Source organism: Tachypleus tridentatus, chromosome 1, assembly GCF_004210375.1.
Source record: "Tachypleus tridentatus isolate NWPU-2018 chromosome 1, ASM421037v1, whole genome shotgun sequence".
In the NCBI taxonomy this organism is placed as follows: Eukaryota; Metazoa; Arthropoda; class Merostomata; order Xiphosura; family Limulidae; genus Tachypleus; species Tachypleus tridentatus.
The window spans coordinates 165,453,294-165,465,589 of NC_134825.1; the positions used below are offsets into that span (position 1 = coordinate 165,453,294).

Below are 12,296 nucleotides of genomic sequence, written 5' to 3' on the forward strand. Positions count from 1 at the left end.
CGAGAGTCACGGGTTCGAATCCCCGTCTCACCAAATATGCTCGCCATTTCTGTCGTGGGGGCGTTATAATGTCATGATCAATCCTACTATTCGTTTGTAAAAGAGTAACCCAACAGTTAGTAGTGGGTGGTGATAACTAGCTGCCTTCCCTCTAGTCTTACACTACTAAATTAGGGACGGTTAGCGCAGATAGTCCTCGTGTAGTTTTGCGCGAAATTCATAAAATATTTGGAAAAATATTAATGAGTAGCACGAACACAGGAACGTAGTTGTACGTTTTGTGTCAGAAAGATATCAAAGTCATGTAACAACAGGACAAATTGTATCCAAAGTGTTATATTAACTATATATAATTTAGTGCCGGAATGTACCCATCTCAGGATGTGTGTGTAGTTTCTCATAACAAAGCCACATCGGGCTATTTGCTAAGTACACCGAGGGGAATCGAACCCCTGATTTTAGCGTTGTAAATCCGTAGACTCACCGCTGTACAAGCGGGGAGACCCCAGCTAAGGAGTAAATGTAACTTCACTCAGTTGTAATATAATTTCAACATTTTTGTCGTAACCGTAAAGGCCAAGTGGACGCTCAAATTGACACATGGGACTAGCTAGCACTATGATACATGTCAGCTAGAGGTAAATTAATTATTTTTTTACTTGCTTTATTATTAGCGTTAAAGTTATTTAAAATTATAACCTCTAGAGTCACTTTTTATTTATTTTTCTTTACACGTGCTTTATTCGTGTCTGAACGTTCTAATTCAATAATAATAAATGTTCCAATAATGGGAACAATGGCGTTCGAGAGATTTTTCAGAGAAAACAGAAAAGGTGCTTGTAAAGTATAGACGCATGTATCCTTCTGCACGTGCCACGCTACAATGCACGAGATGGAATGTAATAAAAATAACTTTTAAAATGTTCAAAGTTTCCTATAAATTGTTATGCACTTACGTCCTTCGTCACTTTCTTGAATAAACGTAGGCCTGGTAGGAGCTGGGTGAAGTTGAGAAGATGGTTGTCTCTGCGTTTTTACAGTGTCACCTGAGAATGGAAGACACATTTAAATAACGTATGAATCTATCGCTTCCATTTTCTGTTTTAATATATTCAACGTGAAAGGTAGATATTTTGTTTTCTTTAACTTGTATGTTTAATTTTTTAGGTATTTCGTCATTTAAATTATTTCAAAACTTTCATCAATTTTCACCTATTTAGTACCACAAATAATAAAAATGTGCGGTTATAGAGATCGCTAAGTAATAAAAAATTGAAAAAAATCGTAAACTACTGGCCATATATTTTCAGTATCACAGCTGTAGTTTTTTTTTTTTTTTGTCAACTGTACCCCAAACGATCATAATTTAAACAAAAATATACTAGGAAGTTAATGTAGTTTGTTATTCCAACACCTATCATCTTCACTCGATTCCATTTGTTCTAATCGTATTTTTAGTAAGGAAACATTATTTATAGCAGTAAAGTATTACACTTAGGTCAACAAAAGGGAAAAATGGAAATGTTAATATATAGACAAAGAAAGCAACAATGCTGCATTATTAAAAATGTTAGGCCTAAAGATAAAAGAAACGGCTGATCTAGTTAGGCTTAAACAAGGTATTTGGGTAAATAAATTAATAGCATACTAACACGTTAGGCTTAATCAGCTTATTTTGGTAAGTAAATTAATAATATGCTAACACGTTATAAATTATTTAGGTTGTAACATAAGCTTATATCTACCTTTTCCTATCATATTAGATATACGTGTTCCACAGTTTTTACTTTTATAACGTCTACTGAAGTAAAATTTACTATATCAATATTATCCTTTATCACGGTGTTTGCACATATTCTGCAGTTTTGAGGTTAACCCACACGTAGGTATCTTTATTTGGTTAGTATCGTACTTATTAACCTCTTCATTATTAACTCGCGAACAAAACCATAATCAACTAAGCTTCATTTTACAAATTTCTACATTCACCAATAATAAGTCACCTTTCACAAACTCAAGAAATCTTCCTTAAAACTTTAAATATTATGAATACTTGCAAATCTCTTTTTAGCAGTGAATCTAACTCTGGAACACCAATTATTCGAGAATCAAGGAAAGATACCCAGCTCTTTCACCGAGGGTACTTGTGTAGAAATTATTAAACATTTCTTTATAATATCTTACTTTTACCGCTTAAAGATCTCCATAAATATCTGATGAAATAAAATTTAAAAAATCGAATCTCATCATAACTAGAAACTCTTCAGAAAAGTTAAACTTCTACGCTACTCAATATAGACTGGATCTTTGTAAAACAAACAAAATAATTTATAACTCGTTCAGTACAATAACTTCTAAAATGTCAATGCTGGAATTATGGCCTTTTTAGAACGTCATTTTTTAATTGTTATTCGGTCAGGATTTCTAAAAATATAAAAAAGTCTCATACTTTTTCAGTGCTAGGACATACGAAAAATAATTTCAGTCCCTTCTGTAGTTACAATATACGTATCTCTGTACCACTAGTTCTGAAGAGCTAACGGTAAGTAACATTCAGCTTCTAAACTGCTGATATGTTTCTTCTCAGGATCAACGAGTGGAGATATTCTAAGACATAATGCAGTATTTAAAATCGTAACGAGTAAAACAACCAGTTTACTGACAAGGTACACAATTAATACATTAAATACGTATTATCCACAACCAGAATGATGTCCCGCATATAAAGATAATTTTTTATTACTTTTGCAGGAAATCGCAATTTTCCATCTTTCACTAGCGTTAGATTTTATTACAAATAAGTAGGTCTATTACCTTCACCAGAATTAATTGTGGAAAATATACACTTTCGTCAATAGCACGATATTCAACAGGAACTTAGCTCTCACGATTTTATAAGTAGCAGACACAAACACGGTAGCTGGCAGGATATCTTACTTGAATCTGGCTCTGTTGTTAAGCGCAAGTGCAACCAAAGACTTTGTTTAGTAAACATGGAACAGTTCGAAAAAGAAAACATTCACTTGTAAATCTGGAATTCAACACTCGGGTACACCTACCGTCCTTCGTTCCCCCCCGACGGACTAGAATGGTTGGTTGGTTGGAACGATCGGCTCGTAATCTGCGGGTCCAGTGCTCGAATCCTATCACAGAATATGTTAACCCTTTCGACCGCAGAACCGTTAAAATGTGACGGTCAGTTCCACTTTTCGTTGGTAAAAAGAGTAGTATAAAAAGTCAGTAGATGGTGTTGAATAACTGACTTTTCTATACTCTATCACTCCTAAATTATGGGCGACTAGCACAGATAGCCTTCGAGTAGCTTTGTGCAAAAGTAATTATATTCACTCCTCTTATACACGTATTATATATTGATGTCGACGTCAATGAAGAGCCTAATCAGTTATTAATAATTTGTTCATATTATTATACCTCGAATACTAACTTAGAGGGAGTCTTCAGGATCACAACAAATTTAACGAATGAACATTTGAATTTCCTTACCTTTTCTTTTTTTTTTTGAATTTCGCGCAAAGCTACACGAGGGCTATTTGCGTTATCCGTCCCTAATTTTGCAGTGTAAGACTAGAGGAAAGGCAGCTAGTCATCACCACCCACTGCCAACTCTTGGGCTACTCTTTTACCAACGAATAGTGGGATTAACCGTCACATTATAACGCCCCTACGGCTGGGAGGGCGAGCATGTTTGGTGCGACAGGGATTCGAACCCGCGACCCTCGGATTACGAGTCGAACACCTTAACACGCTTGGCCATGCCGGGCCCCCCTTACCTTTCAATGAATCTTACAAGTGTAATACACATGAAATTCAGCATATGAGCGATATAAATGAATATACAAACATTTCAATATGATACCATACTGCCATTACCAGATAGAGCACCCGTCCCCTGGATGGATGTTACGTAAATTAATGATTAATGAAAAGGTCATCTTAGGACATGAAAGCTTGCTTGCGTTGTATGTAATTTTTAAAAAAAAACCCGCAAAAATGCCCATAAAAACTGCAAAATAAAAAATATGAAACTAGGACTTTGCATATATCTCTGAATGGACCTAACGAACTTTCTTTTCAATTTTGGTGAAGGTTCATCAACAGAGGGCGAGTAGCCATGAAAAACGAGAAAACATAATAATTCCTATAAAATCCATGAAATGCAAAACTGAAAATTTGGATGTACCTTAGCATGGCCCGAATGAGCCTAAACACCAGTTTCAGTGGAGATCCATTCACATTCTGCTAAGTAGTTACATGGACAGACAACATATTTATATAGATGAAAGGATTCAGGCTACGTTTTTGTTAAAATTCTATTAAATTTACTTTATAGTACACGAACACAAAAAGAAATTTTGTCAAATTCCATAGTATTAATAAATATGTGCAGTTTAAACCTTCTTAGAATTGTATAGTATGGTTTTGTATGTTTGTTTCGAATTTCGAGCAAAGCTTCACGAGGGATATCTGCGCTAGCCATCCCTAATTTAGCAGTGTAAGACTGGAGGGAATGCGGTTAGTCATCACTACCTACCGTCAACTCTTGGGCTACTCTTTTACCAACATTATGACCGTCGCGTTATAACGCCCCCACGATTGAAAAGGTGAGCAAGTTTGGTGTGACGGGGATTCGAACCCGCGGCCCTTAGATTGCGAGTCAAGCGCCTTAACCACTTGGTCATATAATGTTGTAGGATTATGTATAATATTCACCCTGCCTTTGTTGAAGATTGATGTTACCACTTAAATGTGCTTAATCCATTATCCACATGAGTAAAACATTAAGGCAACGTAATGAAACATTGCATTGATCTAACGTCTTGCTTTATTATCGTTAATAAAAAACAGATTCTAATAAATATATTGTCAATTATATCACAGTGGTAATATGATGTTTATTATAGCGAAAATCCATAGAGAGGTTTCTTTGTTTTGTTTTGTTTTGAATTTCACGCAAAGCTACACAAGGGCTATCTGCGCTAACCATCCATAATTTAGTAATGTAATACTAGAGAGAAGGCAGGTAGCCATCACTACCTACCGTCACCTCTTGGGCTACTATTTTACCAACAAATAGTGGGATTAATCGTGGCATTATAACGCCCCCACGGTTGAAAGGACGAGCATATTTGGTGTGACGGGGATTCGAACCCGCGACTCTCAGATTACGAGTCGAGTACCTTAACCACCTGTATACAAAAAGGGAAATCCCTGCAAACACATAATATTGCGATGAATAGGTTAAAAGGAAAAAAACACTTGGAAAACTTAGCCATCTTATTTTATTTTAACCTAAATAATTAGCATAATTAACGTAATAAATTTTATGTAAAATATTTTGAGAAACTTAAAGTTTAATTACATAAATATATATCCCCAAAGTAAGTTACCAATAGTTTTATTCGCCGTCATTCTAAACTGGTTTACACTTGTTTATCGTATCGGGCACACGAAGTCATTAATTTTTTTTACGTTAATTCTTTTCAAGGTGAGTCTTAGACGTCATCGCGACGGAAATAGTCATGAATATTTTATATCGGACGCTTGCGTGAATACTCTCGTACCTGAGACATGCGGCCAGCAACGATCAGTTGCAAACTCTCTCTTTGTTAAACTGAAGATAACCTAGGAAGATCGAAACATTGTTCTCTGCTTTATTAGTAAAAGTGTTAATACCCATAACCAGCCGTCCTGAGACACAAACTATTATTCAATGTAAATTAGGGACGTCGTATTCAAAAACAAACTATTCAAAAGTATTATTATTTATTAAATAAGTTTGTTTCTGAATTTTCGCGCAACGCTACAAATGCTATCTGCGCAATGACGTCACTAATTTCTCACTAACAAACTTGGGGAAGGGAATACAGGTAATTAACAATACCCACTTCCAGCTCCGGAGTTTCTCTTCTCTGACAGAAAAATGAAATTTGGTTTAGCACAGCCCCGAAGTGCACAGCGCGGTTTTGTGGAACATTTCTCGAAACATGAACCCACAGATTCAAAACCAAAACATGCTGATCATTAGTTCGCGTTTGTTATTGTGATAACACTAACAGTGTGATTAAACGAAACAGAGTTTAGTTCTTGTTTTGTTTTTCTAGAATTTCACGCAAAGCTACTCAAAGGCTATCTGCGCCAGCCGTCCTTATTTTAGCAGTGTAAGACTAGAGGGAAAGCAGCTAGTCATCACCACCCACCGCGAAATCTTGGGCTACTCTTTTACCAACGAATAATGGGATTGATCGTAACATTATAATGCACCCACGGCTGAAAGAGCGAGCATGTTTGGTGTGACGGGGATTCGAACCCGCAACCCTCAGATTATGAGTCGAACATCTCAACCCACCTGGCCATACCAGGCCAGTTCTTGGTAATAAAAGTACAAACAAATAATGCGTTGTACACAAGTCACTCTGAGGTGTATTATATTTTTCGAAGGACCAGTGGGATCAGGTTTTGTTGTTAGTTTTCACTCGGAAAATTTTGAATTAAACCGAAAAATCCACAATTAGCACACTTTAAGAAATAAACTTTTTTTAAGGTAAAATTAATAGCTTTTGTTTGTTTGTTTGTTTTGAAATTCGCACAAAGCTACTCGAGGGCTATCTGTGCTAGCCGTCCCTAATTTAGTAGTGTAAGACTAGAGGGAAGGCAGCTAGTCATCACCACCCACCGCCAACTCTTGGGCTACTCTTTTACCAACGAAAAGTGGGATTGACCGTCACATTATAACGCCCCCACGGCTGGGAGAGCGAGCATGTTTAGCGCGACTCGGATGCGAACCCGCGACCCTCAGATTCCGAGTGCATGCCATATCGCGCTCGGCCATGCCAGGCCAAAATTAATAGCAATCACACAATTTAATAAAATTTACTGAAGTAACTGAAAACAAGATGGCTCTGTGGTCGGAATGCCATAAACTGATTTTATAAATTAATCGGATTTATTTATGTATAACAAGACGTTCTTAACAGACTTCACAGCAAATAACCGATTGTTCGTTAGGACCTTTTTACTATACTGTATAACAAATAACTAATTACCAATCATGATCTTCGTTTTATCTGACTTCGCATGAAATAACCAATTATAAGTCAGAACATCTGTGTGAATGGATTTCACAACAAATAAGTATTCGATTATCCACAAGGGAGTTGTTGAACAGCCATATCAGTAAACTCTCATAAAATCAACATTTTAATATGTTTTAGTTAGTGCAAAAGGATTAAAATAACCCCTTGCCACTAATTATAAGCTTAACAACAATGCTATTTCGGTGATATTAAAAACTGTTTGCCTAGCATGCAAGGTGGTTTGAGCTCCCGACTCGCAATCTGAGGGTCGCAGATTCGAATCATCGTCCTACCAAACATGCACGCCATTCAAACATGAAGGCGTCATAATGTTAGGATCAATCCCGCTATTCGTTGGTAAAAGAGTAGCCCAAGAGTTGGCGGTGGGTGGTGATGATTAGCTGCCTTCCCTCTAGTCTTACACTGCTAAATTATGGAAGGTAGCTTTGCAAGAAATTAAAAAAAAACAATAGTGTTGTTCTCTTTCGTTCTTGTTGTTGAATATGTTTAAAATTATGTGTTTGTTTTTTCATGTATCACTGGTTACTTTATGTCATATCTTAGAGTATCGAACATTACAATCAATCAGAAAACTTAAGTTTTAAACTTTAAAGTTTAATTAATTCAACAAGACTGAACAAGTCGACTGAAGCTCTTTCCAACTTTGTAACGCTAAATATCTATTTATTGTTGTTGTTACGAACTACTTTTAAATTACTTGGAATCAGTTTTCCAATTGATTTCGGTCTGTAGTATATTGATGTAAAATAACACTAAAGTATGTAAATATCTGCAACATACTTGTAGTGAGAATTTACTAATTGGCCGTTGATCCAAATATGCTGCATGCTGGAAAAGTGAGTAAACTTTTCTCGATTATGTAATTCTTCATTTCCTTTCATACGCCGTCAAAATTATTTGAACAGAAAGATAAAGAAATAACTTAGTTTTTTTGTTTTTTGTTTTTCATATTTAAAATTTCATGTATAGGTTTGCTTCTAATTACGTCACTTGTAGATCTGTTATGGTCTTAACCAGAAGTCGTACTAAACTTTAAAAGAATGGAACTCTCAAATACCCCAAGATTCAAATACTAAAAATAAATTTGAATAAAGCACAATACGAAATGTTCAAATATTAGTTTATTATATCAAACACTAAAGTGTGTGTTAAAAAAACTTGACATAAACGACAATTCAAAAATCTTTCATTCTAAAAACAAACAAAAAGAGTCAAACAAAAGCCAGTAAGTAGCTTTCATGAGTCAGTCAAGGTAACAATGAGAGAGTCAAACAAAAACCAGTAAGTAGCTTTCATGAGTCAGTCAAGGTAACAATGAGAGAGTCAAACAAAAACCAGTAAGTAGCTTTCATGAGTCAGTCAAGGTAACAATGAGAGAGTCAAACAAAAACCAGTAAGTAGCTTTCATGAATCAGTCAAGGTAACAATGAGAGAGTCAAACAAAAACCAGTAAGTAGCTTTCATGAATCAATCAAGGTAACAATGAGAGAGTCAAACAAAAACCAGTAAGTAGCTTTCATGAATCAGTAAAGGTAACAATGAGAGAGTCAAACAAAAACCAGTAAGTAGCTTTCATGAGTCAGTCAAGGTAACAATGAGAGAGTCAAACAAAAACCAGTAAGTAGCTTTCATGAATCAGTCAAGGTAACAATGAGAGAGTCAAACAAAAACCAGTAAGTAGCTTTCATGAATCAGTCAAGGTAACAATGAGAGAGTCAAACAAAAACCAGTAAGTAGCTTTCATGAATCAGTCAAGGTAACAATGAGAGAGTCAAACAAAAACCAGTAAGTAGCTTTCATGAATCAGTCAAGGTAACAATGAGAGAGTCAAGCAAAAACCAGTAAGTAGCTTTCATGAATCAGTCAAGGTAACAATGAGAGAGTCAAACAAAAACCAGTAAGTAGCTTTCATGAATCAGTCAAGGTAACAATGAGAGAGTCAAACAAAAACCAGTAAGTAGCTTTCATGAATCAGTCAAGGTAACAATGAGAGAGTCAAACAAAACCAGTAAGTAGCTTTCATGAGTCAGTCAAGGTAACAATGAGAGAGTCAAACAAAAACCAGTAAGTAGCTTTCATGAATCAGTCAAGGTAACAATGAGAGAGTCAAACAAAAACCAGTAAGTAGCTTTCATGAATCAGTATAGTAACAATAAGAGTAAACAAAACCAGTAAGTAGCTTTCAAATCAGTATAGGTAACAATGAGAGAGTCAAACAAAAACCAGTAAGTAGCTTTCATGAGTCAGTCAAGGTAACAATGAGAGAGTCAAACAAAAACCAGTAAGTAGCTTTCATCAGTCAGTCAAGGTAACAATGAGAGAGTCAAACAAAAACCAGTAAGTAGCTTTCATGAATCAGTCAAGGTAACAATGAGAGAGTCAAACAAAAACCAGTAAGTAGCTTTCATGAATCAGTCAAGGTAACAATGAGAGAGTCAAACAAAACCAGTAAGTAGCTTTCATGAATCAGTCAAGGTAACAATGAGAGAGTCAAACAAAAACCAGTAAGTAGCTTTCATGAATCAGTCAAGGTAACAATGAGAGAGTCAAACAAAAACCAGTAAGTAGCTTTCATGAATCAGTCAAGGTAACAATGAGAGAGTCAAACAAAAATCAGTAAGTAGCTTTCATGAATCAGTAAAGGTAAAAATGAGAGAGTCAAACAAAAACCTGTAAGTAGCTTTCATGAATCAGTCAAGGTAACAATGAGAGAGTCAAACAAAAACCTGTAAGTAGCTTTCATGAATCAGTCAAGGTAACAATGAGAGAGTCAAACAAAAACCAGTAAGTAGCTTTCATGAATCAGTCAAGGTAACAATGAGAGAGTCAAACAAAAACCAGTAAGTAGCTTTCATGAATCAGTCAAGGTAACAATGAGAGAGTCAAACAAAAACCAGTAAGTAGCTTTCATGAATCAGTCAAGGTAACAATGAGAGAGTCAAACAAAAACCAGTAAGTAGCTTTCATGAATCAGTCAAGGTAACAATGAGAGAGTCAAACAAAAACCTGTAAGTAGCTTTCATGAATCAGTCAAGGTAACAATGAGAGAGTCAAACAAAAACCAGTAAGTAGCTTTCATGAATCAGTCAAGGTAACAATGAGAGAGTCAAACAAAAACCAGTAAGTAGCTTTCATGAATCAGTCAAGGTAACAATGAGAGAGTCAAACAAAACCAGTAAGTAGCTTTCATGAATCAGTCAAGGTAACAATGAGAGAGTCAAACAAAACCAGTAAGTAGCTTTCATGAATCAGTCAAGGTAACAATGAGAGAGTCAAACAAAAACCAGTAAGTAGCTTTCATGAATCAGTCAAGGTAACAATGAGAGAGTCAAACAAAAACCAGTAAGTAGCTTTCATGAATCAGTCAAGGTAACAATGAGAGAGTCAAACAAAAACCAGTAAGTAGCTTTCATGAATCAGTCAAGGTAACAATGAGAGAGTCAAACAAAAACCAGTAAGTAGCTTTCATGAATCAGTCAAGGTAACAATGAGAGAGTCAAACAAAAATCAGTAAGTAGCTTTCATGAATCAGTAAAGGTAAAAATGAGAGAGTCAAACATTACATTTTTAGACAATTAGATCAATATTTGAGGCTTAAGCTATGCTTTGTTTGTACTTAAGTACAAAGCTACATATAGGGCTATCTGTGCTTTGCCCACCACGGGTATCGAATCACAGTTTTTAGCACTTGCCACTGTGCCACTGGGGGGGCAGCTATGCTTTCAAATAAAACGAAATATATTTGCATGTTAATAAACTGAAACCTTCAATGCAAGTACAGGAAATTGTAGAAAATTAACTGAAGACAAATTTACCTTCAAGAGAGAAACAACAAAAAACATAAATTTCAGGCATACGTAATTAATCAGCAGAGACTGTTGAGCCCATAGAACAGAGGAATAATCAGTGTTATTGTGACCGAAACAATGAACAATCCTAGCGGCAGTTACGTTAAACTACATAATTATCAACTAACCCTTGAAGAAGGAAAATTTAACTTCTAAAAGCACTTGGTTCATAGGATTTTTACTTTTTGTGATTAGTCTTATTTCTTATATCCTGCTCGGATTAGTCTCGTGGATTGTTTGTTTGTTTTTAATTTCGCGCAAAGCTACACGAGGGCTATCTACGTTGGACATCCTTGATTTTGGAGTGTAAGACAAGAGTGAAGGAAACTAGTCATCACCAACCATCACCGATTCTTGGGCTACTCTTTCACCAACAAATAGTGGGATTGGCCAAAACAATATAACGCTCCCGTGGCTGAAAGGGCGAGCATGTTTGGTGTGACGTGAGTTCGAATCAACGACCCTTAGATTACGAGTCGAGAGCCCTAACCGCCTAGCCATGTCAGACCTAGTGGACATTAAACTGTGAAACAGTCTAGAGCAATTGAAATTATTATTATATGGAAAAGATTGTTCTAAGTTATTATACAGTTACCGTATATAATGTTTTTAATTAATACAAGAAACGTACCAACTGTTTACACTGATATCGTAACCAATGTGCCGCATACATTCTTGACACATAGAAATCACGTAGGAACAAAGGTTTTTAATATTTTACTAAACTCCCCCCCTCACAAAATTCCACTGTCTTCTCTCGAACTCGCCAGTGCCACAACGTGTGTCTGCGGAGTTACAACGCCAGAAACAGAGTTTCGATACCTATGGTAAACAGAGCACAGATAGCCCATTGTGTAGGTATGTAGATAATTTTAAACAAAACTGTCCGCTTTCGAAGAACTAAAATTACAGTGACATCTTAAATCACAGAATGTTTGTCAACCTAGTTACAAACCTTCTGTCAAACCTGCTCGAACACTAGCGACATTTTTTTTAATCGATAAACGCGATGTAAATCATTATTTTAATGTCACCAAAGATATTACTTGGACAAAACCTTACACAATATATAAGATAACCATCAGTAACCAAGTGTTACAAAGAGTTCTAATAACTATAGGTCTACTATTAACAAATATCTTATTAATAATTAATATTTTAACCAACCTGATTATGTAATTAATGACACGATTATTGTAGCTATATAAACTGCGTTTCGAAACGGAGGATATGAAGAAGTAAACGAAACGTTTTACCGGGCATCGGTTCAGTGATGATTTGCTGTTTTATTACAACTTAAATTTTCAATATTATATTATTTTGAGGTATTGTC

At 35.7% G+C, this 12,296-nt stretch overlaps 1 pseudogene across 1 annotated transcript in view; it reads right to left on the reverse strand.

The window, feature by feature from the left end:
• LOC143233418 (SPARC-related modular calcium-binding protein 1-like) overlaps window positions 1-12,296 on the reverse strand; it is a 91,893-nt pseudogene that overhangs the window by 19,341 nt on the left and 60,256 nt on the right. The window contains exon 8 of the transcript XR_013018130.1: window positions 957-1,046. The product of XR_013018130.1 is annotated as an SPARC-related modular calcium-binding protein 1-like (transcript). The remainder of the gene's footprint in view (window positions 1-956; window positions 1,047-12,296) is intronic.